The sequence below is a fragment of the Barbus barbus genome (genome assembly GCF_936440315.1).
Source record: "Barbus barbus genome assembly, chromosome: 33".
Classification (NCBI taxonomy): Eukaryota; Metazoa; Chordata; class Actinopteri; order Cypriniformes; family Cyprinidae; genus Barbus; species Barbus barbus.
This window is the reverse complement of record NC_136761.1, coordinates 7,376,829-7,392,757: the sequence shown is the minus strand read 5'-3', so window position 1 is coordinate 7,392,757 and position 15,929 is coordinate 7,376,829. Positions and strand designations below refer to the sequence as shown.

The 15,929-nt window shown below is 38.8% G+C and overlaps 1 protein-coding gene across 3 annotated transcripts in view; it reads right to left on the bottom strand.

The window, feature by feature from the left end:
- LOC306853662 (platelet-derived growth factor receptor beta-like) overlaps positions 1–11,491 on the bottom strand; it is a 55,962-nt gene extending 44,471 nt beyond the window's left edge. The window contains exon 1 of one of the 3 annotated variants that reach the window (XM_079391228.1): positions 11,087–11,491. The gene's annotated coding sequence lies outside the window, so the exon portion shown is untranslated. Of the gene's footprint in view, positions 1–1,904; positions 2,020–8,731; positions 8,853–11,086 lie in introns of those variants that run through there. The other 2 variants (XM_079391227.1, XM_079391229.1) reach the window with 2 other exon arrangements.
- Positions 11,492–15,929: the final 4,438 nt, after the last annotated feature.

Here is a 15,929-nt window from a genome sequence, read left to right as displayed (position 1 = left end):
AGCACAAGACCAGAAACACAGTCGACACACTGTAAGCATGTAGTCTCATTATACATACTTCACATGCACTAGCAGCTCTTTCCATCCACACATTTTTATACCAATTTTGGGATTTCACATATTAAAATGGCAAGCTGTACATAAAATATCCATAAAAACATATGCACTCACATTAAGGAGGGTCATTTTTTTCATTTGGTAAGAAAACATGCATTTAAACTGATGGCAACTCAATTACCTACTAAACTCCTGGATGCGCAACAAAAACCTCACGTGACTTTGCCCTGAGCAGATTAACTAACCTTCAAACCAATCTCATCGCACATCGCTTCAAATATTGTTTTAGTCACAGCCTGTCATGAAAATTATTTGGTATAATTGTCTCACATGATTGCATTCCCACACATCAAAAAACATGACAGCGTTTGTTAACAGGGTTACAATAGTTACTAAAACTAAAACTGAAAAGAAAAAAAAAAATCTAAATGAATGAATGAATGAATGAATGAATGGATTTTTTTTTACAGTGTGAGAAACGGACACAGATCCCAAACAGGAATAACAGATTCATCTGTATAATCATAAGAGTTGGAAACAGATTGCATTGCATTGCTGTGAAATGATTCAAACGCAACACAAACACTCATAGATGCATGCCAATGCAAGCACACACAAAGTTCTGCCTTTCCTAAAGATAACTAGTTATCGAAAGAAGGTCTGATAATATTTTTTTTGGTCTCCTATAAGTCGGTTTTCAGTCGAACCCAACACTGTCTCCTTGTGTCTCTGTTTGACTTGGTCTGAGTGCAGAGAGACAGCAGAAACACAGCTCATTGAGATTGATGAAGACAGCATCATCTGTCTTTTTTTTTCTGCATTCTTATAATAGTCATTGGTCATCGTTATGCTGTAATCTTGGCGGTCATTAACCGCAGGATGCAGACGATTAAACACACACTTGAGTGAACGAGTGAAGGAGCTTCAGCCTGATGAAAGAAGAAAAACTTCTGCTCGAGTGCTGAAGGAGACTGAAATCTGACTTAGACTGATGCTTTGCTAATACCATGATTCTTTGCCATTTATTGTGGTAATATCATAATATTTTATTTTATTTATTTATTTAGTCATTTAGCAGACGCTTTTATCCAAAGCGACTTACAAATCAGGACATAAGAAGCAATCATAACCAACAAAAGAGTGACAACGTGCAAGTGCTATTACAAGTCTCAGTTAGCCTAACGCAGTACAGATAAATATTATTATTATTAATTTTTTTTTTTAAATTTTTTTATAAAAAGACATAGATAAAATAAAATTAGAATAGAGAGTGCTAGAGTTAGAGGGTCAAGCAAAGATGGAACAGATGAGTTTTTAGCCGTTTCTTGAAGATGGGTAAGGATTCGGCTACACGGATTGAATTGGGCAGGTCATTCCACCAGATGGGAACAGTTAATGAAAAAGTCTGTGAAAGTGTTTTTGTGTGTCTTTGGGATGGTACAATAATGCGTCGTTCACTTGAAGAACGCAAGCTTCTAGAGGGCATATAAGTCTGAATTAATGAATTTAGTATCATGTTATCATGATACTAATATCATAATATCATGTTTTTGTTTTTTTCTGGACATTTACCATAGTAATACTAAGCTTTCCTGTAGCTCAAGCAGTAGATCGTGGAACTGACACAGAACTGCCAGAGATCCACACCAGCCAATCCCAGCGCACTCCCTCACCAGAATACTAATCACGCACACCTGTCACCCATCAGCACACTCATCAAGCTGGCTTTATAAGCAGACTCATCACCTCACTCCAGCGTCCGGTCTCGTTGATAAGTATTGGACTCATTCCCTACTCCTATGAAGATTCCAAGTAAGACGTTCAGTGTGTTAGTTCCCTGTACTTACCTCCTGTGTCTCTCCAGCGTGTCCTCCTCGTCTCCATCCGCTGTTCTTCTCTGTGTACTCAAGATGGACTGGAGTGTGTGGGTTCCTCCCGTCATCCTTCTACGATCTCCTGGTCCTGTGAGACGAAGTCTGCCATCACTCTCCTTATCATTGCCTCCAAGGTATCATTGCTCAGCTTACTCGCCTGAATTCCAGCACTTCCCACAGTGTTGTTAAATAAACTCCCTATCAACCATCATCTCTGTGTTCTGAGTATACTTCCGTAACAGAAGACTGGACCCGACAGAGGGAGTTATGAGCAATCCGGGAGATTCCAGGAGATTGTGGATTCCCTTCGGTGGATCTTCACCACCACCTCTAAACCTGCTACCCCTTCCGTCACCACTTCAACAACAACATCTTCTCCTTCTCCCGTGATCGCCAGTCCTATGGCTAAACCGGCGCCCTTCTCTGGTCTGGCGCAGGAGTGCAACGGATTCCACCAGTGTTCGCTGGCCTTGGAGATGCAGCCACAGTTATATACCACCGATAGAGCAAAGATGGCGTTCATCATATCCCTACTGACTGGGTGAGCGCTCCAATGGGCCGAAACCATCTGGGCTCAGGCTGGTACAGTGACTCAGTCCCTTGATAACTTCATCGCTCATTTCCGGGAGGTTTTTGGTAGACCAGCGGGAGATTCCTCAGTGGGTGAGCAGCTCTACCATCTTCGACAAGGTTCCATGTCTATTAATGACTATGCTCTTAAATTCAGGACTCTTGCTATATTGTGGAGCATCAGTGCACATTATCTCCACATGCCCAATCCGTCCTCCCAGACCCTTGGTGAGTGTCATTAAGACATCTATTGTCAATATGATACCACTCATCACTGTAGTTCTACTTACTGCCTCTGATATTTCCATTCCAGTCAATGCCCTTCTCGACTCCGGTTTTGCAGGGAACTTCATCTCAGGCGCCCCTCTGTCGCCAACTCAACCTCTCAACCAAGACCACACAGACCACCTACCAGGTCCAGTCAATAACTGGTAAGCCCCTCAGCTGTAAGCATATACGTCATAGTGTTGGACCTCTCCAGCTCACAGTTGGCCAGTTACATGAAGAGACACTCCAACTACTGGTTCTGAAGGATTCCACCGCTGATGTGATCTTGGGGCATCTGCGGTTAGTGCAGCACAATCCTATCCTCTCCTGGGAATCTGGTGAAGTCCTGAAGTGGGGTAAAAAATGTTTCCCTGATTGTTTTCCTCAGATACCTCGTCCTCCTGGTCTTGACTCCAAGCTCCTCCCAGTCTGTTCTACCTCCATTGAAAGCCCAGTAGAAAAGCAGTCAGTCAACATCCCAACCTGCTACACCCCCTTCAACAACGTATTCTGCCCCAAAAGAGCCTCAAAGCTGCCTCCACATCAGCCATGGGACTTGATCTGTTTCCGGGTGAGTCGGTGCCCCGTGGGAAAATATACCCCCTCTCCATTCCAGAGGCCTACAGCGCATTAAATAAGATCACAGTAAAGTTCCGCTATCCACTTCCCCTCGTCTCAGTGGCACTAGAACATCTTTGCGGAGCCAAAATGTTTACCAAGTTGGACCTCCGCAGCGCCTATAACCTCATGCGGATACGTGAGGGAGACAAGTGGAAGACTGCTTTTGTGACACCTACTGGGCACTATGAGTATTGCGTTATGCCGTATGGATTGGTCAACGCCCCCTCCGTATTCCAGGATTTCATGTACGAGGTTCTCCAGTAGTTTCTCCACAAGTTCGTACTCATCTATATTGATGACATCCTCGTGTACTCCCGGAGCATGGCCAAACATCACCACCACATTGCGGAGGTCCGGAAATGCCTGAGGGAGTACCACCTCTTCCTCAAGAGTTCCTTGGTTACAACATCGACCAAAATGGCATCCAGATGGACGAGGGGAAGGTAGCAGCCATCAAGAACTGGCCCATCCCTACAACCATCAAAGAACTGCAACACTTTCTAGGCTTCTCAAATGTCTATCGGAGATTCATCAACTTCTCCATTTCCTATCAACCTGGTTAAAGGAATGTCAAAGGAGACGCTTTATCCCACATCCATACGCCAGATGAAAACAACGATGAACCTGAACCTATTCTCTCTAAGGAGATAGTAGTGAACCCCATCCAATGGTCCTCAAGTTCTGTTCCCTCTTCCAATGTCTCCTCCAATGCTCCGCCGGGCTGCTCACCAGGACCGCAATATGTTACCAGAACCCAGCAAACTCCCCACATTCATTCAGCACACTCCTCTCTGGGCACTGGCCACCCAGGGCCAATGGTACCCTCTCGCTGCTAAGAGATCACTTTTGGTGGCCTAACATGGCCCGGGATGTAAGAAGGTTCGTACAGGGATGTTCAGAATGTGCCATCTCAAAGAGCCCTCGCCATCTACCATCTGTCAAGCTCCACCCGCTACCTGTTCCTAACCGACCCTGGTCACACCTAGGAGTGGATTTCATTACGGACCTTCTACTCCCTAATGGTAACGCATGCATCCTAATGATTTGTTGATCGTTTCTCAAAATCCTGTCGTCTTCTGCCCCTCAAGGGCCTCCCAGTGGCCATGGACACAGCTGAACTTATGTTCAATCACATCTTCCGAAATTATGGGATCCCAGAGGATATTGTGTCTGACCGTGGACCTCAGTTCATTTCAACAGTATGGAAAGTGTTCTTCACCCTCCTTGGTGTGTCCGTCAGTCTCTCCTTGGGTTACCATCCCCAGTCGAACGGACAGACGGAAAGAAAGATCCAGCAGATAGGACGCTTCCTACGAACCTTCTGCCACGGCCACCAGAACACTTGGAACCAGTTTTTGGGCCGGGCCGAGTATGCACAGAACTCTCTTCGCCAGCCTTCTACTGGACTTACCCCTTTCCAGTGCGTGCACGTTTACCAGCCCCCTCTCTTCCCATGGTCTGGCGAACCATCTGATGTCCCATCGGTTGTCCCATCGGTTGATCACTGGTTCCGAGAGAGCGAGAGGGTCTGGGATGCAGCCCACCACCAGCTGCAGAGGGCATTGCACTGATGCAGGATGACAGCCGACTTGAGGGGTCAGAAAGGTTTGGCTGTCAACCAGGGACATCAAGATGTGCTTGCCCTGCAAGAAGCTTAGTCCCAGATACTTTGGCCCCTTCACCATCGCTACGGCCCAGAAGAATAGTCCTGGGTTCCCAGAAACGATATCCTTGACCCTAGTCTGCTAGATACCTTCCATGCCTCTCATCCGGATCGCCCTGCTCCCCGAGGACGAGGTCGGCCACCATGACGTCGGGGTCCCCAGCCCTCAGGAGCGGGGCGTGGAAGGGTGGGGGGGTACTGACACAGAACAGCCAGAGATCCACACCAGCCAATCCCAGCGCACTCCCTCACCAGAATGCTAATCACATGCACTTGTCACCCATCAGCACACTCATCAAGCTGGCTTTATAAGCAGACTCATCACCTCACTCCAGCATCCGGTCTCGTTGATGTGTATTGGACTCCCTGATGTGTATTCCCTACTCCTACGAAGATTCCAAGTAAGACGTTCAGTGTGTTAGTTCCCTGTACTTACCTCCTGTGTCTCTCCAGCATGTCCTCCTAATCTCCATCCTTCGTCCTTCTCTGTGTACTCAAGACGGAGTGTGTGGGTTCCTCCCATCATCCTTCCACGATCTTCTGGTCCTGTGAGACGAAGTCTGCCACCACTCTCCTTATTGCATCCAAAGTATCATTGCCCCGCTTACTCGCCTGAATTCCAGCACTTCCCAAGGTGTTGTTTAATAAACTCCCTAGCAACCATCATCTGTGTTCTGAGTATACTTCCGTAACAGGAACCAGCAACACCAAGGTCATGGGTTTGATTCCCAGGAAAGCATGAACTGATAATAAATGCAAAGTATGCAAAATGCAAAGTTTCTTTAGATAAAATGTCTGCAAGTACCGTAGTGTTATAGGTAGGATATGGCAGAATAATAGTACTCTGTGTATTTGGACAATTTGCAAGAAAATAAAATGGAAGGAAAACCCTTTTAGGATATGATACCATGGTGGATGATATTGAACTCAACAGCAAACTATCTTAATGATTACCAATAAATGACTTATAGTGCCTATGCACAGTGAAAAAAAAAAAAGATGTAAAGAGAGAATATTTGTTTTATATTAGATTAGACTGAACAGAGGCAATTAAAAATGGCGCAAAATTGAATGTAATATATATATATTTTTTTAAACATTGCATTATTGTTTACATTGTAGGCTGTGGGTTGTTGTTTATCTTAGGTTCCTTAGGTTATTTTTAGGCACCAAACAAGCATTTTTATAGGGTTTTTAACTTTATTGTCATCTTGCAGAATTAAAGAACTAAACTGAATTTAACAGTTTTTTTTGGGGGTTTGGTAAAAATTTGAATAATTGTATTTTTAAATAAAAACATTTTTAAACTCTGTACATTTTAGACTTTGTATGTTGTTGGCTATTTCTTAGGTTCTAAGAAAAAGTCTAACAAGGACAAATGCTATAAATTGATTAATCAAGTAAATAAAAACAAAATAATTAGTTATTAAAAGTTATTCTGTGCTGTCCCTTTCAAATAAACAACAGATAAGTTATGCTTTTATTAAAAAAAATGACAAGACATCTTTCAGAAACCAAATGCTCAAAACCGTACTTTCTGTAAGTGTTTGGTGTGTTTGTGATGATGTGGACACTGCAGTTCTGCCTGACCCTGTTCATGAGCTCCTCTCATCTGCTGCTAATGGGGAGCACATTTTCATGGGACTGGTATGAGGGGGTCAGGAAACAGCTGGTGACGCAGCAGTGGCTCCGTCCGTCCCGGACGAGAACCACTCAATTTCGACTCCTGACAGTCCCATCGCAGATATCGCTCACGTCTTACTCACATGCATGACTAATAACAGCACAGAAACACATGTGTAACGGGACTTTCTGTACCGGTGCAATCCCATTCGAGAGAAACGGAAATCAGCTGCTGAACATCTGTGTGACTTACAGCCCCGACTGACCAAAATATATACAAAGTCCTACTTCAGATAAGCGTCTGTGCCAGTGAACTACAGCCACTTCTGACTACAACTAATGTTTGGGCTGCACTGCAAAATACGCATGCAAAATAACTCATGCACAATAGATTTTTGTAAACACTGTGCTTATTGTGCATATATCTTATTTCACTAATGTATAGTACTATATTAATAATTATATATACATGTTCATTAATTATTCATTAATTATATGATATTGTATATATCATTTTTCAATAATTATATATACAATATCATAAATATATCACTATTGTATAGGGCCTACTATACAATGTAGTAGTATATTGATCATTTAATATTTATATATACAATTTATATTTAATATTATATAGTAATATATAATATGTATTTATATTTTTACAAACTATTTATTTATGTATTTTTCTAATATATATATATATATATATATATATATATATTTATTTAATTACCATAAAATGTATCATTGTTTCATGTACTATGCATCATACTACAATATTTTTAATTTTTATTGACAATTATACTTATTTATATTTTACATTTTATAACTACACAAAAAGTATTTGTGTTTTATATTTATATAAAATCTCCCATGGGAGATTATATATTTATATAAATATATAATTTGATTATTATACTTACATATGTTATAATAAACATAAAATATGTAATATCATTATTTTACATAGCATACAATGTAGTAGTATATTGATAATTTATATTTTTATAATATATATAATATATAAATATATATGTATATTTTATATTTACACATAAATAATTTATGTATTTGCATATTTACATAAGAAAATACATAACTATATAATTGTATATTATCAATGCATTTACCATAAAATACATAATTATTTTATGTGCTATGCATGATCTGTCTCTCTCTCTCTCTCTCTCTCTCTCTCTATATATATATATATATATAAATAAAGAGAGAGAGAGATATTGCATAGTACATAAATTATTATTATTGTATATTATATAATGTAGTTTATATATTTTTGGTACAAACATATCTCTCTTTCTGTGCATCTTTTAGAGCTTATTTGAGGACAGAGGTTCGTCACGTCTTTACGCTTTTATCAAAATGTTTGTCAGCAGCGAATGATAAAAGTCACGAACATAAACAACTGGATTCTGGAATGCTGTCTGCCTTTAAATGCCATTATACGACACACAAACAAGACGACCACTGAGAAAACACAGAGAGAGTTTCAATGACAGTAGAAGCGTTCAAACAAACCATCAGCACCGCATTACAACACACACGTCTCGCCAAACCAGAAAACAAACACCTCTACTCTCCACCATGTGTAAAGGTGCTCAAACATGCACTGTAAATCACCGATCCATTTGCTCTCGCTGAATTCAGTGCATTCTCCTTCAAATGCGACACAAACAAAGAGCAGAAACCGGCCCTCCCTAAACAAAAGCTCACAGAAAGGAGATACGGCATCTCTCGCATGAGATAAATCCCACAATACCTCTAATGGCTGTCTATCATCGCCAACATCTGGATGAAAACAAGCATCCTAGTGACAGAACGTGCGAGAACTTTCTAAAAGGGTTGCAAATGAGGTGAAGTTCTCCAAACAAAGTTCAGTCTAAGATCAGAACCATCTAACTTCTGGACTGCTACTTTGTTTCTCCTGGAAGTCATTTGCCAAGATATTTAAAGAGATTTTTCCAAAACCCTCAGGACTTCCAGGAGAGCAGACAGAACCGAAAGCTGTGCGCTCCAAACCGATTACGTCTCTTACCTTCAGCAGACACCTGGACGTCAGAGCAAAAGCATGTCTAGGAAAGCCTGCGTTCTTGCTAAGTTCTTACTGTCTGCCTCTCCTCGTCTGTGATCTCTGGTTTTGTAGCGCTCGCTCAAACAGCTGCTGGAGGGAGGGATGGAGCTAAAGCTCGAGTCTCCAGGGTCTCAGACGGAGAGAGACGGAGAGGAGGTTGGGCAGCAGATCTGTTTATTTAGTCAAATGACCACAGCAGGGTTCATTCACTCACTCACTCACTCACTCACTCGATAGTAAAACTAACATCCCTACAAAGATAGCACAGACTAAACCCAATGCAGCTATCCACATCCAAAAATAAAACATAAAAAAAAAATCACAGATCAGATCTCTGTAATGTCTCAATTATTTCTGCAAAGGGAGACTTTTGCTGAAGCCTATAAACGCCCATTTCTGGGATTAAAAAAAAAATTAGATTATTATTTATAATTCTATGAAAAAATGCCAGAATTTAGAGATATAAACTCGGAACTGGAAAATATAAACTCTCAATTCTGAGAAGAATTGCTAGATACAAACTCAAACTTTTTCTTTTTTCTCTCTTTTTTTGCCACAGAAAAAAATATAAAAGCTAATTGTGACTTTTTATCCTACCTTTCCCCCCCAGAATTATTAGTTTATATTTGGCAATTGTGAGTTTACATATTTCTGTCTCAAAATTCTTAATTGATATCTCACAATTCTCAGTTTATATCTCATAATTCTGAGTGTATATCTTATAATTCTGAGTGTATATCTTATAATTCTGAGTGTATATATCACAAATCTGAGTTTATAATTCTGTTTATATCCAAATCCTAATTCTGACTTTATATCTCATAATTCTGAGTGTATATCTTATAATTCTGAGTGTATATCTTATAATTCTGAGTGTATATCTTATAATTCTGAGTGTATATATCACAAATCTGAGTTTATAATTCAGTTTATATCCAAATCCTAATTCTGACTTTATATCTCATAATTCTGAGTGTATATCTTATCATTCTGAGTGTATATCTTATAATTCTGAGTGTATATCTTATAATTCTGAGTGTATATATCACAAATCTGAGTTTATAATTCTGTTTATATCCAAATCCTAATTCTGACTTTATATCTCATAATTCTGAGTGTATATCTTATAATTCTGAGTGTATATTTTATAATTCTGAGTGTATATCTTATAATTCTGAGTGTATATATCACAAATCTGAGTTTATAATTCAGTTTATATCCAAATCCTAATTCTGACTTTATATCTCATAATTCTGAGTGTATATATCATAATTCTGAGTTGATATCTCATAATTTTGAGAGTATATCTCATAATTCTGAGTTTATATGTTACAATTCTGAGTTTATAATTCTGTTAATATTCAAATGCCTAATTCTGAGTTTATATCTCATAATTCTGAGTTTATATCTCACAGTTCTGAATTTATATCTCACATTCCCAGTTTATATCTTATAATTCTGACTTTTTTTCTGTGAATTCTGAGTTTACATCTCACATTTTTATTCCTTGGTGGAAACAAGCTTATATAGATGTATCCTGTTTCTCCTGAAAAAAAAAGAACCTGGTAATCTCAGATGTGTCTTCTAAGGTTTCAGAGGAATCTCAGCAATGTCTCAAAACTGTGCTCAGATTTGCTGACTGCACTCAAAAGTCAATAGGAACTCAAACATTTCTCATCAAATGATTTGAGCTGCTCTTCACATTCATTTTATTGCTCTTTACTCTTACTGTATGATGACTAGTGAATCATATTAGCAGAAACATCTACATTTTGTATTTTATTTAAATGAGTAACTGAGAATACAATCAATTTGAGAACAGTAAGTTTTTATAGTTTTTGAAAAAGTCTCTTCTACTCACCAAAGCTGCATTTATTTGATTAAAAACACAGTAAAAACTGTGAAATATTATTACAATTTTAAATAACTATTTTGTATGTTAATATATTTTAACATGTAATTTATTCCTGTGATTCAAAGCTGAATTTTCAGCATCATTACTCCAGTCTTCAGTGTCACATGATCTTTAATCATTCTGATATGCTGATTTGCTACAAAGAAACATTTCTGAGTACTATCAATGGTGAAAATAGTTGTGCTGCTTTATATTTTTGTGCAAATGGTGACACTTTTTGTTTTTCGTGATTCTCTGATAAATAGAAAGTTCAAGAGAACAGCATTTATTTGAAATACAAATCTTGTGTAACATTATAAACATCTTTACTGTCACTTTTGATCAATTTAATGCATCCTCACCCCAGACTTTTGAACGGCAGTTGCGGAGCTATGACAGTTTCCTGAAAACAAAAGCAGCCGTACCGTATGGAGAACTCTTGAGAGCGAGGCTGAACGCAGCGGCGTCTGTCTTCCAGAGGCTCGCTAGACCTGAAGAAACACACAACAACACGAGCCCAGCCAGAACTCCTCAGCAACAGTCGCCTATTTCTGTTTCGCTGAAAACACGAGCCGCAGGGAAATGAGAAGGACTTTGGCAGCTCTCACAATGAAGTGCCCAGCTGAAGAGAAGAAAAGAAGGAGAAACAAAAAGAGGAGAGAAAGTTGTTTTCAGGGCACAGAGCTCGAGCCAAAGCGAAGAAATGGAAAATGCAATGGAATAAAGTGCGGTTTTGGTGAAGGGAAGGTGTGTCAATAGCGGCGTATGGTGCATACACAAATACACACAGAGTACGAGGGTCTGTTTTCAATCTTGGCTCTCTCTCTCTCTCTCTCTTTCTCCCAGGCAGCAAGAGGAGTAGCTTGCAAATTCATAACAACACCCAACAGCTGAATAAGACCTTTTCTCTTTATTACAGGGAGAGAGAGAGAGAGAAGTTGTTGGCATTCACCCTGTAATTGTGTGAGCGAACACAAAATGTCCTGATCAACATAGACTCATTAGAGGCCTTGAACAGACACACAGGAGCTGAACGAATAAAAGTGCAGGAATAAAAGGTTCTGTGCCAAAGAATTACAATGCTGGCTTGTCACAGAGAGTTTGTTATTGTACATTCCTGGGTTTAGGGTTTTTTTCAGCTTAGGCTTGTGAAATGCAAACTATAATTACTGTATGACATTTGTATAAATGCATCAGTCATTTTCTTGTTCTTTTGTTGCTGATACTAATGAGATATTCTTAAAATGAGAGAAATTACTTAAAAATGCCAAATAAATTCTTTACAATTTGTGAGACAAAGTTGACACAGAAAACAGATGCATAATTACTTTTAATGATTATCATAATAATAATAATAATAAATAAATAATATTAATTATTATTATTAACAATAATTACCTAATTAAATGAATAATAATAATAATAATAATAACAAACTCACCAAAGTCTGTGTAGCATTGTTGAATCATAGCAGGTGAAATATGGAACAAGGACCATCAGGATTCATAAATATTTGCCAATGCAAATGTTCAATGTTCACAACAAGCAACTGTAAATCCTTAGAAAAGAGGGACATAGTAGTTATTAAAATGGGAACATATGTCATTTATTTATATGTATATATACAGTGCCCTCCATAAGTATTGGAACAGTAAAGACAAAATTGCTCTGTTGGCTGTGGAGTCAAGACATTTACAAATATGATTAAAAGATGAATATGAGACAAAACTACAGAATGTCACATTTTATTATTAGTTGTTTCAACACATATATTTTACCAAATAAAGAGAACAGCACTTTTAGAGTTCATCCCACTCATTGATGTGAGCATAAGTATTGGGACAGTTGAACAGAAGCAGATATAAAAGATTAAAAGCTATTATTTAGTTGCAGATCCCTTGCACACAATCACAGCAGTGAGTCTGTGACACATAGACATCACCAGACTCTTGGTCTCATCCTTTGAAATACTTTTCCCAGCCTTTAATGCAGCCAATTCCAATTGTTGCTTGTTTTGGGGAGTTTCTGCCTTTATTCTCCTCTCCAGCTGGTGAAATTCATGTTCAATCGGATTTAAATCTGGAGATTGACTTGGGCAATCTAAGACTTTCCATTTCTTTGCCCTTATAAATTCCTTGACTGAACTGGCTGGGTGTTTTGGGTCAATGTCCCGATGCAATACGAAGCACTTCCCAATTAATCTGATGGCATTTTCTTTCCATAAACACAGTTCAAAAACTCTTCTGGCTCACCTTTGTGCTTTTTTGCAAACTTTAATCTTGCCTTTCTATTGTTGGTGCTGGTCAGAGGTTTGCATCTTGCTGTGTAGCATCTGTAATTCTGTGTCAAAGTCTCCTGAGGACAGTAGATTGTCAGAGCATCACCCCAGCTTTCTGGAAGTTGTTGGTGGTTTTATAGACATGTCTTTTAGGGTTCATTTTCACAGCTTTTGTGATTTGTCTGTCATCAACTACTGTTGTTTTCTCAGCCGATCAGGTAGTTGTTGGTTGCTGGTGTCGCTGTTGGTTTCCAAGCTCTTGATTTATCCGTGCCCTTTGTTTTTTCTAGAGCTCTAACTGACTTCCTCTTTTCATCCAAATTGCTTGCTTTTCTCTCAAAGTCAGCTCCCTCATCTTCATCCTGGTTTGTGTGTGTCATCATCGAATGCAAGATTCAGAATCCAGAAGTAATGGATATAACTGATACGACACATTCCCTGCTTTTAATATCTGAAGAATTAATGTAACAGGACACAGCTGATCACTTAGAAAGACCTGTGAGGCAACTGCTCCAATACTTATGCTCACATCAGATAGAGGGATGAAACTCTAAAAGTGCTGAACTTCTTAGCTGGTAAAACATCTATGTGTTGAATCACCCAATAATAAAACGTGACATTCTGTAGTTTTGTATCATATTCATCTTTTAATTATTTTTGTAAATGTCTTGACTCCACAGCCAACAGAGCAATTTTGTCTTTACTGTTCCAATACTTTTGGAGGGCACTGTATATATATATATATATATATATATATATATATATATATATATATATATATATATATATTAAATATGTCACTCCTATAGTTTTGAATGGGGAAAAATGCAACAATTAATATGGCCGCTCAATCGCAGGAAGCCCCGCCTTCTTAATGAAAGAGCCAATCGTTAATCGATAAAGTCAGCGTGTCACTGCAGCTGCCGTTAGAAGTCCCGGTTGCTATAGAAACAGTCAGCGCTCTGAGACACAAGCTCAGCACTGCGCATGTGCACTGGCTGATCTAGCCTGAGAAATAAGCTTTTTATAACGCTATTTGAGCAAAAGAAACAACATCTATGACACAGTTGTTATCAGATTTCATTGGTGATTTCAAATATGAAATTTAATCGTAAGCTTAGTGAACAGTTTTGGAGAATTTGATGTTTCCCCATACAAAGTGATGGGAGATGCTCTTGGATGCCCGAGAGGCGTTTCAAAGATGGCCGCCGAGTGACATGACTTGCCTTAAAGAGACTCTGGCCGTTTCTCAATACCAAGTTCGCAGAGTCTGGACTTCCGTCCTTTCGAGTTTGGACTTGCCAAGTTCGACTCAGAAGAATGAACTCTCGAGGACGGGAGGACGAACTGAATTCTGGGTTATGGCCCGTATCAAGTCCGCACAAGTCACCTCTCGATGCATCCTCGGTAAAAGGGGCGGATCAAGAACACATCCAGGGATTTGAACTGGACTTGGCTAGATGTGAACTTTGAATTGGAACAGTACTTGGGCAGCGACTGATGACGTTTCACAAGTCCACAAGAACACAAGTACAGACAAGTACGCATATTGAGAAACGGCCTCTGTTTATACTGCATACCTGCCAGCCAATCAGAATCGAGTATTCAGACAGACGATGGAATAAATAAATATATATATATATATAGCTGGTCCCATTTCTAATTGGAAAGCTTGCTCTATCTCTTTAAATGGTCTCTAAACATCTGGTTTTGCTTTAAGAAGTCAGTTTCCTGTGTTGCTCATCTTCACATCTGGATGGAAAATATCCACTGTCCCAAATCTTCTGTCTGACATCTCAAATCCAAATGCAGAATTATTCACGGCTGCTCAGTCCTGCAGATATTATTGGCCTATATGGCTTTCCATCCAACCAGTTTTGTGATTTCTTTTATTTGCACTTCAGAAATCAAGAAAGTCAACGCTTATATTCACATAAACTGTCGGCATTCGCAAAACGCTGTTGTGGATTTTCGACGATGACATGTTTCGATCATTTTCGCACATGGCATGTAGTCAGATGAACTTTTATAATTAATCTAAGAACCGACAGATGCTAGGTAAAGATTCTAGTTGTAGTGCCTTCTCTCTGTGCTTCAACGGCCTGACCTCATTTAAAAACACTCCTTTTCTCCATTACAGCAAATACAACTCTCCCTAAAGCAAAGAGGTTATTCAGCTGTCCCGCGACACGCAAACAATAAGTGCTCTCTCATGTATTGATGGTTACATTTCGAATCGGCTTCACAAAGTTTCGACAACGTTTTCAAATCTTTTAATATGAAACGGATCTTTGGAGTTCGTATCGAGAATCATTTGATTCAAATGTTCGGAGATTTATGAATCTTTTGATTCAAATCTGTGCTTTGGTGCGTGTATTACTGTAAAAACATGTCAAATGTGGCACCACATTAAACTACATTTGAATTACAAATTAAGTAGCGAAATTATAAATAAATAAATGTTAAATTAAAATATAACTGGATGAAAATAAACAGCCTGGACATTTCATGATCAATCACAAGCTATTCCAGTGAGCTGCACAACAAGTTAAAAAGTAAATAAATAAGTACACTCCACACACTTTATGTTAGACTGGCCTATGCACATATAATTTATGCCTTAATATATGTAGATTTGGCTTTTTTTTTCCTGAAGGAGTTCAACTAAAACTCTTCTGTCAGACAAACAAGTTCATTTTAGTTTCATATGCAGCATTAATTTAGAAGAAACTCATTGAAAATCCAGATGTATCCTAATTTGGTTCAGTGGCCGAGTCTGAAACGCAATAAATTGGAATAAAACTAATAAAAGTGACTCATGTTTTTATTTAACATGTTTGTCATGCTCATAAATATTGTTTTGTTTCAGGAAGGAACAAACTGTTGAAATACACAAAGTGCTCTTATTCAAATCCTTACCTTGTAAAATGTTACCTTGTTTGCTGAATCAGAAAATAACAGTTTCAGAGAGATGTCAACACAGCGCTGGT